The 14,567-nt window shown below is 35.9% G+C and overlaps 1 protein-coding gene across 4 annotated transcripts in view; it reads left to right on the top strand.

Moving 5' to 3' along the window:
- Positions 1-14,567, top strand: part of LOC110835981 (folliculin-interacting protein 2) — a 490,121-nt gene that overhangs the window by 284,638 nt on the left and 190,916 nt on the right. The window contains exon 1 of one of the 4 annotated variants that reach the window (XM_087346355.1): positions 1,920-2,193. The exons of the other annotated variants lie outside the window; for them this stretch is intronic. The gene's annotated coding sequence lies outside the window, so the exon portion shown is untranslated. Of the gene's footprint in view, positions 1-1,919; positions 2,194-14,567 lie in introns of those variants that run through there. 4 annotated transcript variants of the gene reach the window in all.

Consider the following 14,567-nt stretch of genomic DNA (forward strand, 5'->3'; position numbering starts at 1 on the left):
ACGTCATAGTTTTCAGGCGTTAGAAATATATTCTACAAAAAATAACTCACAAATATAAGCTAATAAATAATTTGTGTTGTAATTAGGCTAATTTTAAGTTTTGCTAGCCTATGAATGGCGATATTTGTGTTACTTGGACCTGCTTGTTATGCCACATTATTAATGTGTTAGATTTTCATTGCCTTTTCTCCAGCTAAAAGTATCAACACCTGTCTAGTCTATAGGACTCTGTGCTTGAGTTAGTGTATACGGTTCGAATCTCGGCCGAGTCAGAAATTTTCCTGACTGAAGTGATTTGTTGATATATAAACTTCTCCTGGCAATTTACAGCTTATCATCCTGAATTAAGCCACGAATTTATACTTGCTTATGTTCTAATATGCATCTTTTTATGCTTAAAATCCCATTAAATTTAGCCATACGTTTGTATCATATAGCGTGTTTTTCACGTATAAGAGCATTAGTACAAGATATCACATTCTGAGAGAGTAAACGAGAGTCATATTGTTAACCATCAATTTAAATTTTTATGTCTACCTAGAAATATTTGTCTTTGTATTAATTCAAAATAAAGAAGCTGAGCATTACGATGTGAAAACTATATGTTAAGTTGCGATGTATGGACGCACACAAAACCTATTTTCTTCCAATAAACCTTATGACATTTCGAACGTTCATAACGTACTTATTCAACCTTGAGGTATCCATTTTGTGATATCTGATATGTTTAACGAACCATCTGGCGGCTTAATTACGTACTTAACTTAGTACGACACGTAAAGAGCGACGCACTAACATTACTTTATTTGTTGCTCGGGTGAGAAAGTTCATATAGACAGTAACTTTGATCGAAAGTTGGTTTTAACTGGTAGTACTTTGAAGAAAACAATTATAAGGCTTACAACTAAATGCACAACACGTCAATTGTACAATTAAAACTTCTACCAATTATATTACTTAACTTATTAAAGTGTAGATACCTCTTAATCACAAATACCACTTCTAACTAATTAACTGAGTCCATGCAGTACGTCATTTGAGAGAAGCTGATAGTCGCTCAGCTAGTCAAAGAAACTGCATTTTTTATGAAACCCTAAATTTCAACACCCGGACCGAACCCTTGTCCCGAGCAAAATTAACTTCAGCCAACATCGTCTTACCGTATATCCCGTAGAAGCGTGACAGTATTGCCCTCTTGTCTTCTTGTCTCTTCACCTGTGAGTTGCTAAAATTTTGTAAGAATTCTCAGTTCTCTTTCGTGAGCTACATAAATATAACAATTGAGTAAAAATATTTGAAATTGATTACTCATCTTTATTCATCTCCGTACTTTGTTACAGACTGATGATATTATAGTTTTAATAGTAATATCTCGTAACGTATAATTAAATAAAAAGTAAGTAATTTTTGTGTTGTCACAACAAAACGAGGAATCTGTAGTTATAATGTATCGTAGACCTATTTAAAATTATTTAGGTCTAAAATTCTCTTCAAAATTATTTAGAAAGTTAATGGAATTTCGTTGTTTCCATTACTTAAAATACAATTCCTAGTGGGGTCGTGAGTAGAATGGGATTCTTTCAGAAATACTCCTAATGTTTGTCTCATTCATATGCGTTAACATCGCCCTAATGTTGGACGCAGTAAGCTACGGTCAGCTACGACACTACACGGCAAAATATCCCAGAATACTCTCGTGTTATTTTTTATCCAGCTTGGTCTATGGAAAAGGAAATCCAACGTCTTTCACGCAAAAGGGATCGTCGCCCTCCTTGTAACAGTCTATATCGTGCACCTGGAAAATAAGCAGACACAGACCAACATTATGCGTCACGTGAAATGTGCCCTGTACGAAGCACACCTTCGTTTTTTTTCGGGAATATTCCCGAACTGACCGCGCATGCGTAACGCTTGAGCCTAACTGATGGTGACGTTCAGTTGTGTGCGTGGTAATAATTTTAGATTTCTTGTTATCGTTTAGCTTTTATAAAAGTGATATGATTTGTGTGATAACGTGTGAAATAAATATCTCATCACGTACGTTACAAGAATCTGATTTGTGGAAACATTACAGTGAGTTTTAATAAGAAATGCAGTGTGGTGTAAACTGGACCCAGTCACTGTCATGCCAAGACGGGATCTTCATTCTCAAACGGACGTGGAATTCAGCGGCGGCTTGGGTAATGGCTGCAGGTAAGGGATGAAGATTTTGCTTTACTTCTGTAGAGCAACGCGAATTTGTTTTGAAGGCCCAAAATACGATTTCAGGATGCAAACAAGTCAGCAGTCGAAAACAACAGATAGATAGGAGATGTTTCAACATGTATTTTATTCATAAAATTATTGCAACAATGAAGCGTTGAGGCACATGGCAAGTTAAATTTCTAATTATTTTTCGGAGATAATTTGTAGGAGCAGTAGATGAGCGTTCATGTTAACCGTATTGGATGGCTAACCATCTGACAAAAACGATTTCTCGCAGTTTTAATTGGGTAACTTTTGTTGTGTCTTGTTGTGGTTTATGATTGTGCGTCATGGAAGATTAAGTATGACGTATGAACTCAATGACCAAACTTTTATAAAGGTAACAACGGAAGACAGGTTATTCTGGGCGAGTCCATATTTTAAAATATCGAATGATTATTATCTCAGCAATTGTTTACAGTTATTACGCATATTTGTTCTTTCGTCTTGTTTAATGTTACAAAGAGATGTTTGCGTTCTGACATGTATCATTTGATTGCTTCTAGAAATGCGTCTTATTAACCAAAGTATCGTTGTTGATGTTTAATTTGTACACAACGACGATCATAAAAATTCAGTAAACATTCAGCGCCTTGCACAACGGAATATAAACTAGGCTTTGAATTTGATTACAGTACAGAACAATGTTAAGTTTGAGAAATCACTACGCATTTTATTTTATTACCGGGTGACCATATGCTGTTTGTTGTCAAAATACATCAATTTCCAAAGCTTTCCTCTACTTATAGCTTGTTCTTTCAACAGACCTATTTAGTAAGAAATACTATTACTAATTTAATGGCATAATCCCAGGCATATAAGACAGTCTAAGTTATAAATGAAATGGAAATTTTACTGAAGAAGGCTGACTGTAGTGAGATGCTCCTGATAACTTCTACTATCAGGGCCTACGTGTTTATAAAATTTAGATTTATTGCAATGTTATTTTGTGGTGTTAAGTTTATAGGTATTGCTTTCATAGGTACAAAGTCTGTAGAATTAAATGTGACAGATAATTAAATTTGTGAAGAATTGGCGTTATTAAATATCCTCTGAAGGTGTTAAACAGTTGACGACAATGCTCTTCAGATACTGTTCATGAACGAATTTTAACCCTTACCAGGACTTGTTCATAAAGCGGATGACATTATCTAAGATCAGTCCGGGCGTTTTGAATGAGGTATTTTCGTACTTTACCTCAGTATCTCCAGAAAAATTTTAGGATAATAAATTGAATTAGGTAAAGACCACTTCCTTTCAAATACTGTACTCTTCATCATTTATTAATCTTTGTAAAATTCGACGCTATTCAGTCCGAGCTACTGTTTTCTTGGCGGTGGAAAACGAATTATTAAATTTTGTTCTCAGTGCAAGGGACAATGTTCGCCTAACAATTTTTGTGGTCCACATCTGTAACTTGCTCCTCTAATACTACGCAATAAAACATATAATTTAGATTATACTTGTCTTTTGAAGGGTTGACAAATATGTTGGAAACTTCGAAATCGTGATTTTGAATATGAATATAATTTTTTTTTGTCTTTTACGGATTAGACCCTCTGTTCTTTTTCATTCCATAATTAACTACACAGTACAGCACAGAAGAGCGGACACAATCCACGCCTTGAGTGGAGGTTAAACACAAAACCTATGATCTCAGGGTCGCTGTGATCGATATATACAGTTTAATGGGGAAATTACTTTTTTTTTTAAACTACCAAAACTTCAACCGTAGTTGCGCATGTAGGAAGGAATTTTCGATTTACATGTTTGAACATTGGAAATAAAAAAAATAGGTTGCCTGTTTTCATTACTACGCTGAATGCGTGTCTGATTAAGAAATGTTTCGCCCAGGCTACAGAAATTCATTCATTCATTCATTCATTCGTAGGGAAAGGTGAACAGATCTTCTGCAACCAGGATGTGTGATATAATAGACATTTATGAATCTTGCATGAAGAGAGCTGGTTTGATGATTTTCGCTACGTAATAAATGTCATTACGATCCGTAACCTTGAACACATGACACAAAGTGAAAACCGCGCCTATTCTAGACTTTTAATATGCTGATGACAATTCAGATCACATCCATTCAAATCGTGCCCTAGAACATGTTTTGTAACAATGGGTGTAGTGAGTCAGTTGTCTCATATAAGAAGGCTTAAGGCTGTTTACATGTTCAGGAATTGCAAACGGTTTATCCGCTTAGAAACAAGAGGCAAGGAGCTCAACGGTCGCTGCCCGTAGCTGTAACACTTTAGATTACTGTCAGCAGCCGCGGTGGTCTAGCGGTTAGAACGCTGGGCTTGTAATACTGGGGTCCCGGGTTCGAATCCCGGCGGTGCTCAGATTTACAACTTGTGTTGGCCGTGGTCTAGGCAACACGGAGTTTTCCTCCGGGGTTTCCCCAGTTTCTCCCCGGTTTCTCCGTGGCATCCCAACAATTACTCCACTTTCATCATCATCTCGCAAAAAGGAGGACACAGCAAGAGCGTTAAATGTCGTGGTCCCGATGGAACCCATGTACTGATGGGACGTGAATCCTGCTAACCACCAATGCACACCATGCTGAAAGTTGTGTACTGGACTCGAAAAAAAATTACTGTCCAACTTACATTTTTACTCTAGGTAAAATGTTTATTCTTATATTAAAAAACGCTTTTTAAATAAGTTGTTCTTCATCTTTACTTTCAAGCACGTATACACTTGAACGCTTTAAAATTATTATTGGTCACATTTCATATTATCACGTTAGATAAATCTAAAATTGTCAACGATCTCTTGAAGGGACCTAGTCTGATTGTGTACGTGAGGAGCTGTTTTGTTTGTATACCTGCCAAATTAATATAAACCACTGGATTTTCGAAACGATATCTGTGTATGGATGAAAATGAATCTTGATAATAAGCCCATATTAGCCAGTCTTTGGGTGTAATCCTTAGTAATCTCACTTTTAACATTGAACACGCAACAAATTTATTTAATTACATAAACAGTCAGCTTTGTTCTCTGTTGCCCGAGCTGCCTCTTACAAAATTCCCAGATCTTGAGGACTTTTCGTGACGAGCAATTTTCCGAAATGGCGTTAGAAAATCAGTTAATATTTTGTCGTGTGAGGATTTTACTTCGGGCATATATTATTCAGACGTTTCTGCTTATGTACGGCTGAAGGGTAGACCGCTACAGAACGTTCTGAAAGATTACACAGTATCTTTGTCATCATGATTCCATAATCTTCCTCCTCAACTACCAATGTTTCTTCCTTGTCATCCTGACCCTCACATTTATTTTGATTTTTCTTTCATTTTCACTTTCGATAGGGAGCTGGAATAGCTCTGTCGGTATAGTAACTAGACTAAGGGATACTGGTGTTCAGTTCTCGGAAAGGCTTTCGACCTACCGCAACGTCCAGACCCGGTTTGCGGACCAAGCGTCTGCTAGTCGGTGGACAGTCTTGCCGGGAACTGGTTCTTCGAGATTAAAGCGACCGACGCGAGAAGCTAATTATTGTCAGTCCATCTGGTGCCAAGGTTTTGAATGCGTGGATCTACACCTCCGTCCTCAATAGGTCGACATGACGTGTTGTTGGTTATGCACTTTTGTCTTTCCATTTAGTTGCAGAGGTGACTTTGGATGACTGTGTTATGGAGATTCTCGTTCTGATTACAGGCTGAGGATTTTAATTGATTTGCTCTGTCTCCAGGATATTACCTTGAACCTAACAACGATCTCCTTCCCGACTGCTTTGGTGCTATATCACTTTTGTAATCGAAAAAGCTTTTATTAATCTAATATTCATATCGATTATGTTTTTATCCTATTTCGTTAAGCGTCGAAACCTGAAGCAGATTTTGCCATAAACTAAAAATGTATTGGGCTCTTTGGAAATGATCACATCTTTGACTTTGCATAACTTATCAGAATTTGTTACTACATTATTTTAAACAAGTTGTACTACCTCTTATCCATGGAAGGATTTTTAATGATTTATTAGAAACTTGGAAATGTAATTTTAAAAAATGGTTGTATGTATTTTGAACAATTCATTTTTATAAAATACGTTGTTATTTGCAAGAATTGTTCATCGTGCTAAAGTGAAGTTAATAGACCTGCAAAATACCGACTTTAACAATAGATTACTTTAAATAGCATACTGTTATTATTTTTTAAATCGCATAAACTTAGTGGAAGCTTCAAATTATTGAACTAGAACAATACAAACAATATTACAAATAAGTACACGTTTCTACTTTTGTTTTGTTTCAATGTTGTGTTTCTCCCAGACCGTAGGCCTAGTGTTTACGACCCGTTGATATAAACAACTACTGAGAATTTGTACTCCGCAGGTGACAAAAACAACTCGCCTCTTATTCTTCGAAGTCCTTAGTTTGATTAGTGATCCAAACGATAATTGACAGATTTCCTTTAGTAATCCAAAATGTTGCATCGCCGCCACGTTTCTTGCACTTGAATAAAAATTATCTTGCAGCTGACAACAAAGAAATAATTTATATTACTCCATATCCCTCACCTACGGTACCTGGCCTTTGAAGAAGTTTATGGGCGTTACTATGATTACAAATGTTGAATAAGAGGGATAGCCGACCACCGATTGGGTCCATGGACCTGCCGAGCCCTAGTCATGCACTTCTTCCCCCTGGGGCCAACCCACCTGATATAGTGGCTGGACCACCATCAGAGATGCATAATAACAAACATCTGTTGTGGAGTCTTTGACTCCTGATTACTCCTTGGCGTGTTGCATAACTAATGGCCTTTTTGTTCGACGTACGAGGATTGTTCTGCAGAACGTCTGAAGAAGAAGAAGAAGATGATTGATGCTGAGCACACGATATATCACACATATGTGCATAGTGAAGTTGCCATGGCCTATTTTAAGTTATTTAACTTGAGAACACCGGGATAGATGGCAGAAGGATCTTTATAGTTAACGGATAAAGGCTTCGTATCCGTACAGATACATGGTATAAGATACGCTGTATCCTGTAATAGAATAACTCAGACTGGTTTTAATAATACCTGTCAGGAATGTATTTCTTGTTAAAGCACGTTTTTATTCACTGCGTATGAAACATGTGGTCTACCTCTTACTGCGATTAGCTTCACGTGAATAATTAAACACTTTTAAATTAGGATTAGAAGTTTAAACTATTTTTGTCTGTATTTATATTCATTACATATTTAATAAATTCTCGTCCATCGAAACATCCGTCATTTAATCCAATCAGCGATAACATGGATGGTGATTCCATTTTTTATATAACTTTCTCAATTTACGTACTTTTTAATTTTTTGGAACCAGATATTATTCCAGGCACTTTATTTTTTTTCCCTGCGTTCATTAAACATTTCTAGCCTTGAATAAAACATTAGATTCTGAAGAAGGAAAGATATAAGATTATAGTTGCATATATCTGTATATTTAGTTTAAGAGGAATATCTTTATTACACGATTCTGAACAGTGTGTTCTGCTGTTCAGTTGCAACACACTGGCAAATAACTACATATGTTGAAACAGTGGGTCTTATTACTCGAGAATCTTCGTCCAATCTTTAAGTCACGTTATTTTACACGTTTATGGTTAGAACTACATGTATGTATCGCTCATTTACCGTGTTAATGTATGGTAAAAGATAAATTCCAATCAGATCACTGGTCTTATTTGAGAATTTAAACAATATTGAACCATAAACGAACAGTGCAGCTATAGATAAGCAGATTACTGGTTTATTGATATGGTCTATTCTTTAATTAATTGACTGTAGATAGAATCACGGAATATGTATTAAATTTAAAATAAACTAGAATAGAAGAAAAACATGCATAGATAACGGAAATATTTACATGGGCGACAAAGGCTGTGGTTAAAGATTTGTTGGTTGGAGTAGATTTTGTCATTCTAGGTTCTGATGCTGTGTGAACTCCGAAGGTAATATATTTGTGGTACCTGCGGATAAATATATTTTTATTTAAAAGTAACATTAAACTGGAAAACGATTGAATGTTTCAATTTTCAGACTTTCTTTGTACTTCAGCACTAGTAGAGAAAACCTTATGGACACGTCTTGTTCGTCTGTCTGTCTCGTCTTTCAGCCAAGCGATTGTGACACCATCTGTTAGTGGCCTTACGACAATACGTACTGTTGTATAATAACTCGACATGGCTGAACGAATTTTCAAAAAAAATTGTCATAGTTTTTGTGCTTTGGAAGCTATTCCATATTTATACTTTTTAATCCATTGTAGTCGGTACCAACGTGACCGATAATTTAAATTGTGACAAGAGAGGATTATCATCTTCGATGATGTCATTACCCATGATCCTGTACGATAACGTCATCGCCTGTTGTCAGTCTGTACGCATATGGTAACTCGAGAATAGGTGGATGGATTTTCATTAAATTTCGTGTGGCCGTTATGCTATTTGAAGTAACTTTTATTTATTAATAATTTCCTACAACCAATAATAAAAATGTAACTGGTGCTTGAAATGGTGATGTGGGTGGATCAGTTTCAGCGATGACATTATTTCACGATTTCATCGCTGAAAATAAAATATTTTGCCGTCTGTGAAATATTTTGGCTGTCGTGTGTTAATGAAAAAGTGGAATGTTCGATATCAGACCCATGATAAAGCATGAGCACCTTCGGAACCTTTCTGCGCTCTGTAGGTTACACCTTTCTAATCTTGTTTGGTTTGCTTTATGCTAAACCGCAAGAGAAGTACCCCTTGTGGTCACGTTTCGACCATCTGTCTCTCTCTGGCTGTCAGTCGAGTTTCTCAGCCAGAGATCGCACTGCCATCGTACAGTGGCCTTGTAAACTATTCATACGTATACGAAGAAGCAATTTTTAAATTGCGGGTTTGTATCCAGTTATTATGCACGTAATTGGATGAAAGTGCCCTAAATATGGTATAATGGGACAAAACGTATGGGCAAATGATAACTGGACGGATTTTGGTAAAATTTGGAATGACTTCACTTTGTAACCAAGGTTGTAATGGTGGAATTCGGTGGTGCAAGGTAATCCACACGGTTGAGAATGTAGGTTTAGATTAATTTACTTGTAGTTGTGGTAAAGATATGCTACGGTTATATGAGGTTAAGTCGTGGTGGAATTGATACTGTTAAAGGCCTGTTTAAAAATGTTGATATTTTTGACAAATGTATTTCCGGGGGCAAGGCAGGTTTAATATTTGAAAATGCGCATTGCAAAGAACGCACGGGAAATATCTGTGTATTCCGGGGCGGTTTAAATTTCCTACAAATTTGTGTCGGTTATTGTTATTGATGATGATTTCTCATTGATCTTTATTAAACAGTGATGTGGTTCAAAGCAATGAATGGTAGAGTTAGAGTACTTCCAATATTATCCACGACGGAACTTAATTCGTGTAGTAAAAGCTACTGTTTTGACTTTTCGAATGTTTTTGGTCTGGCTAGTAGTTCGGTGCTAGATCACTGAAATTTGGGGAATGTAAAGGAAATGTTTTCCTTCCCCAGCCAACAAAAGCTTTAATATTTGATTGGACTGTGCTATATGAATTCTGTAGCACTAGCCACGGCGTTTTATCAACTGAACGTGCACTAGGGAACTGGTTAGGTCAGCCATTTGACCCAGACTGGGCCGGAAAAAAAAGTGAGACGTATACCTCAGCCGAGCTAAGAGTACATACTGCAACTTTTCCTGTATGCAGTGGTGATAAACTAGTCTGATTGGTTCTGAAATGTTATTTTTACTGTATAAACATGCCTTCTTAATAAACAATGTGTTTATGAGAGGCCGATAAAATTGCCATTTGAGATTCATATGAAAAGTCATTTTTAAGGAAAACTTTAACACAAAAACCTGATAATAATTAAAGACGCTGTCCACTTCGTCGGTTTGCGTCTACCAACAAGTTTGCTCAGCGTCAGGACCCAGAAGAACGTCATTAAGTTTCTGATGGTATCTTCGACTGTGCTGTACTTCAGAACGAAAACGAGCCAGGTGTTCTTTATGGCTCAGGAGGCTTCTAAAGATAATATCCTTACGAATTACTACGGTGGTTTTACAGCAAAATTATGGTCATTAGTTTTCAACAAACGTTTTTGCTAACCGATTTAGTATCCACCTTACCGATAACAGCGGCTTCCGTCAGGCGAAGATTCGAAGACCCCAGAAGAACATAGCTCAAGTGTGATTGAGTTATCTCTCTGTGTGAAGAAAGCCTTAACCGCAGACTTAAAGAAGCATAATTTCTACGATAACTTCATTGAAATATTTACGGCAAGATAAGAGAACGGTATTCCATTTCATGTAATAAAAAATAATCAGGAAAGACATTTAATATGAATTTTCCTCAGTGAGTAATATGTCTTTGTAGTATCTGCACCTGTTGAAAGGAATGTGCGATTTAATAATTATCTAATGCAACAGCGACATTGTTAATACATTTTTATTAAAATTTCCGAGCATATTAGTGTAATTGCTTGGGGGGGATTTCTGCAACATCTGATTTCTAGACTACGATTCGCCACATTACTTTAATTATAAAGCAGACCGCATTGTTTTTACTTCATACTGGGCAGTAATTAGAAGATAGCTGTCTTCTGGGTTGTAGCGCCATATAGTCTGGTAGAAGTTTACTATCTTCGGGGCGATGATGGAGGCAGTAAGGACCTCTGAAACGTCGGTAAACGTCTACCAGACTACACGGCACAACAACCCAGAAGACAGTCGTCTTCGTACTCACCGCCGTGAAACCTCAAAACCTACAAATCGTATATTGTCTTACTCAATTGTTATTCATAACTCTGCAGGTCATGTGTTCTAAATGTCTTCTGCAAGTAATTAAAATGTGTGCTAACGTACTGGATTGGTGCCCAGATAGGCATGTGATCGAATTCTAGCCGAGTCAGTTTTCTTTTCTTTATTGCCTCACGCATTTGTCATGTTGATGTTTTATATTGTACAAGTAGTTGTACTGAAGTTGTAGGTTTCTCGCAGATTTGTTGCCATACATCATTTCAGGAACCTATTGTAAGTGGCGTTAGAGTTCTTCCCACCTCAATAGTTCGTGCATCCTCCAAGTAGTATTATTAATTGTAACAGTGGCATAACGTCAGTACAAAATTTCGTCCAAATCCATTCGTTGGTCCACTGGATGAAACATGCAGACCGTCGAAGACTCAATTGGCAATACATGACTTCCTTTCTTGCACATCGTGCAAAGAACGCCTAATAAAGCAAAGTGTTAAGTATTTTGTTCCATTATTACTGCTTTTACTACGCTAAGATATTTCATACCACTTCCTTACAGTTGATCATAAACTGTTATTATAATATCTAATAGCTTTATAATGTTGCTTAAATGACCATCGTTGGATGGATTAATTTATAATACTAAATTATAATTAGGCCCAACAGTTTAATATTTAACTCCGTAATAGGTAAATAAACGATAAATAAATAAATAAATAAAATTCAATTCATTTATTTAAGTGCTTGACAACAGCCAAATAAGGCCAATAACACTCAAGCACTGAAAAACAGTACAGGATGAAATATAATACTATAAATACATTCATTTCGATAATAATAAAAATAAAACATTACAAATACAAAATCAAACAAATGAAACTAAAATATATTAATGTAACATATTAATAATAATTCAATTAAATTCCTTTATTGAGTGATAATTTACAAGTAAGTGGGCTAAATAATAGGCCTAAGTAATATAATAATTCAGTTCATTAATACTAAAAAACAATAAACAATAAAAAACTAGAAAAAACTTACAAGATTAAATACCATAAAATATCGACAAAATGAAGTATATGAATATTATAGGTTCCTTGATTTCACTGTAATAATATTAAAAACAAAACAGCACTAATAGTGCTGTTTACTATGATTGTTCGACTTTTTTTAAGACTTAGGAATGTTAAAGAAAGTTTGAGGCTGTACTAAATTTTCTGTTTTCTGGAAGATACCAGGAGGTCTACCTGTCGACCGTTTTACTGACCCACAGGCCACCATTTTGCCGTGCGAGAGTGAGTTTATTCCACGTTGAGTAAAATTAACGCGAAATGTAGAAATTAATTTGCACACGTTTTCCTGGTTCTACCGTAGCATTCGCGCATCCTGTGTATGGCGCTCAGATGAGCAGCTGAAAACATCTTGTGAGTGAAGCAGATGAAGCTGGCCTCACTAAAATAAATCTTCTTCTGAAGCCAATAAAAATCTCATTTGTTATAGCGGTGGTAGACGTACTGTAAATATCGTTGGTAGAGACAAGTATCACGACCTCATTCATGTTGATCTTTCTAACAATAACAGCAACACCGACAACAAAAATAACAATAATAATCATAATCCGCACTTTTAAATGTCTATCACTCAATGTACTTGAAGCAGTCTGCGTGCTAGCGTAAGGATATAATATTTGGAATTAATAATATGAATCTCACGATTAGTTCCTTTTCAACACTCACGGTGTAGGCCTTATGGCTTGTTCTGGTTCAGAATTAATTCATAAATATTTTATATTTTGTAGATAAATGGTGGGACGTAATGTTATGAGGAGGAACTGCTTCTGTAAAACTAAAATATCGAATCCCGTTCCCTGCCTCTGAATGATGCAGAAACGTAAATTATCAGAACACACAACAAAGCAGCCAACATGGTCATCTGTTGCGCTAGTGGACTCGGTCTTCTGACGATGACTCACAATTCTGCATTCGGGTTTTTTGTAACAAATTTTTGGGACTCTAAAGTTTAATTTTATGAAAAAAAATTCTCTTTATAGATATATCCTCTAAACACATTAATTGTGTTTATGAAGTACAATAATGTAGTTTTATCTTTTTAAATTCGTCATCTATTGGTAAATTCATTACATTGATCCTTTATTAAATTTATAAATTAGAGTTTCATGTTATGAGCATATTTTGTCTAGAGGAATTTTTTTACATCTTTCTACTAATGTAAACATTTTTTTTTAAATATGCTTTCCATATCATGATTTTAGTGACAGTAAAAGTTTCCAACCGTCGATATGACAGTTCTTTAACTTAATCGAAAGCGCTTTAAAAAGCCAAAAATTATTTTCCATAACACTACCTTCTCCGCTATATATTTTGCACTTAAGATACCTGTGGACAAAACTATGGTTCTGCGAAATTTTGGCAACCACCCACAAGATTACATACAAGGCGTCATAATTCATAACACCACAGTCATATACAAGGGTGAATATTGGTAAAGTTCTGGGTTTTGCTTTGGAAATCCCGGATGATGGAGGCAGTACGTTCTTCTTAAACGTTATCACCATCGAAAATTCTACTCGGCAGGAACCCACAGAGTTGTCATAACACCAGTAAATTTTACAAAATTGTAATTGGTCTAGGACAGTGATCGGTATGACAACCTTACTCTTCCCCCTTGCCTCTGACAGCGACGTCCAATATCTGCAGAATCAAACGTAGTCGAGGTCGAATGGGTTGAGAGCTGTAGTTCTGGGCATGACCACCGTGGGCGTTGAGGCCAACATGCTTCTTTGTGTAGTTGCAGATGCCCTTTTATCCGCTTTTTGATTATACTGTAGACATGTTTGAAATAGAGCAAAAGGTTAATAATGGTTTCGCTCGGTTTGTTCTGAAAGCACCCCACCGTGCATCTTCGTGAAGCATCTCAGCCATGAGAATGGCGTTCACATTTAGAAAACTAATAGCAATGGGGTTGAAAGTTGTAATATCACGAAACTGCATCTTGTGCATGACGTAATTGAAGTCTGTCATCCATTGTGTTTTACGAATTATTTCTTCATGGCCCATCTCCACTTAGATATGTCTTCTGTTGTCACGTCGTGCCGTGGGACGATCCGTTCAGCGCATCTGAGATGTTTTGCTATTAAGTAAGCAGTTTACTCTGAACCTCTTATTGATAATATTTCAGAGCGAAAAATTTTATTGTTGCCCAAAAGATTTTGAAAAACTTTTGAGGTATTATGTTACAGTTTAATATTTAATTACGTTTATAAATTATTATACGCAATTAATAACAGTGTAAATTCGGTGAGTGCTTGACAGCGTGGAGTTAATAATCTGTCATATTGAAAAAAGTTTGCCTAAAAACATCAAGACTAAAAAAACAAACTATAATAATTATACAAAACCAAAGATGATGAAGATTAATATTGAAATTATTATTACTAACAAAATTAATTTAATTTAATCCAAGAAAAATCAATACAAAAACGTTATTTCTTCTACAATTTGTATTTCTATGTTTTGAAATATTCTATGTTTGTATT

Source organism: Zootermopsis nevadensis, unplaced genomic scaffold, assembly GCF_977971745.1.
Source record: "Zootermopsis nevadensis isolate Lab colony 2312 unplaced genomic scaffold, Znev_1.0 Znev_ptg000010l, whole genome shotgun sequence".
In the NCBI taxonomy this organism is placed as follows: Eukaryota; Metazoa; Arthropoda; class Insecta; order Blattodea; family Termopsidae; genus Zootermopsis; species Zootermopsis nevadensis.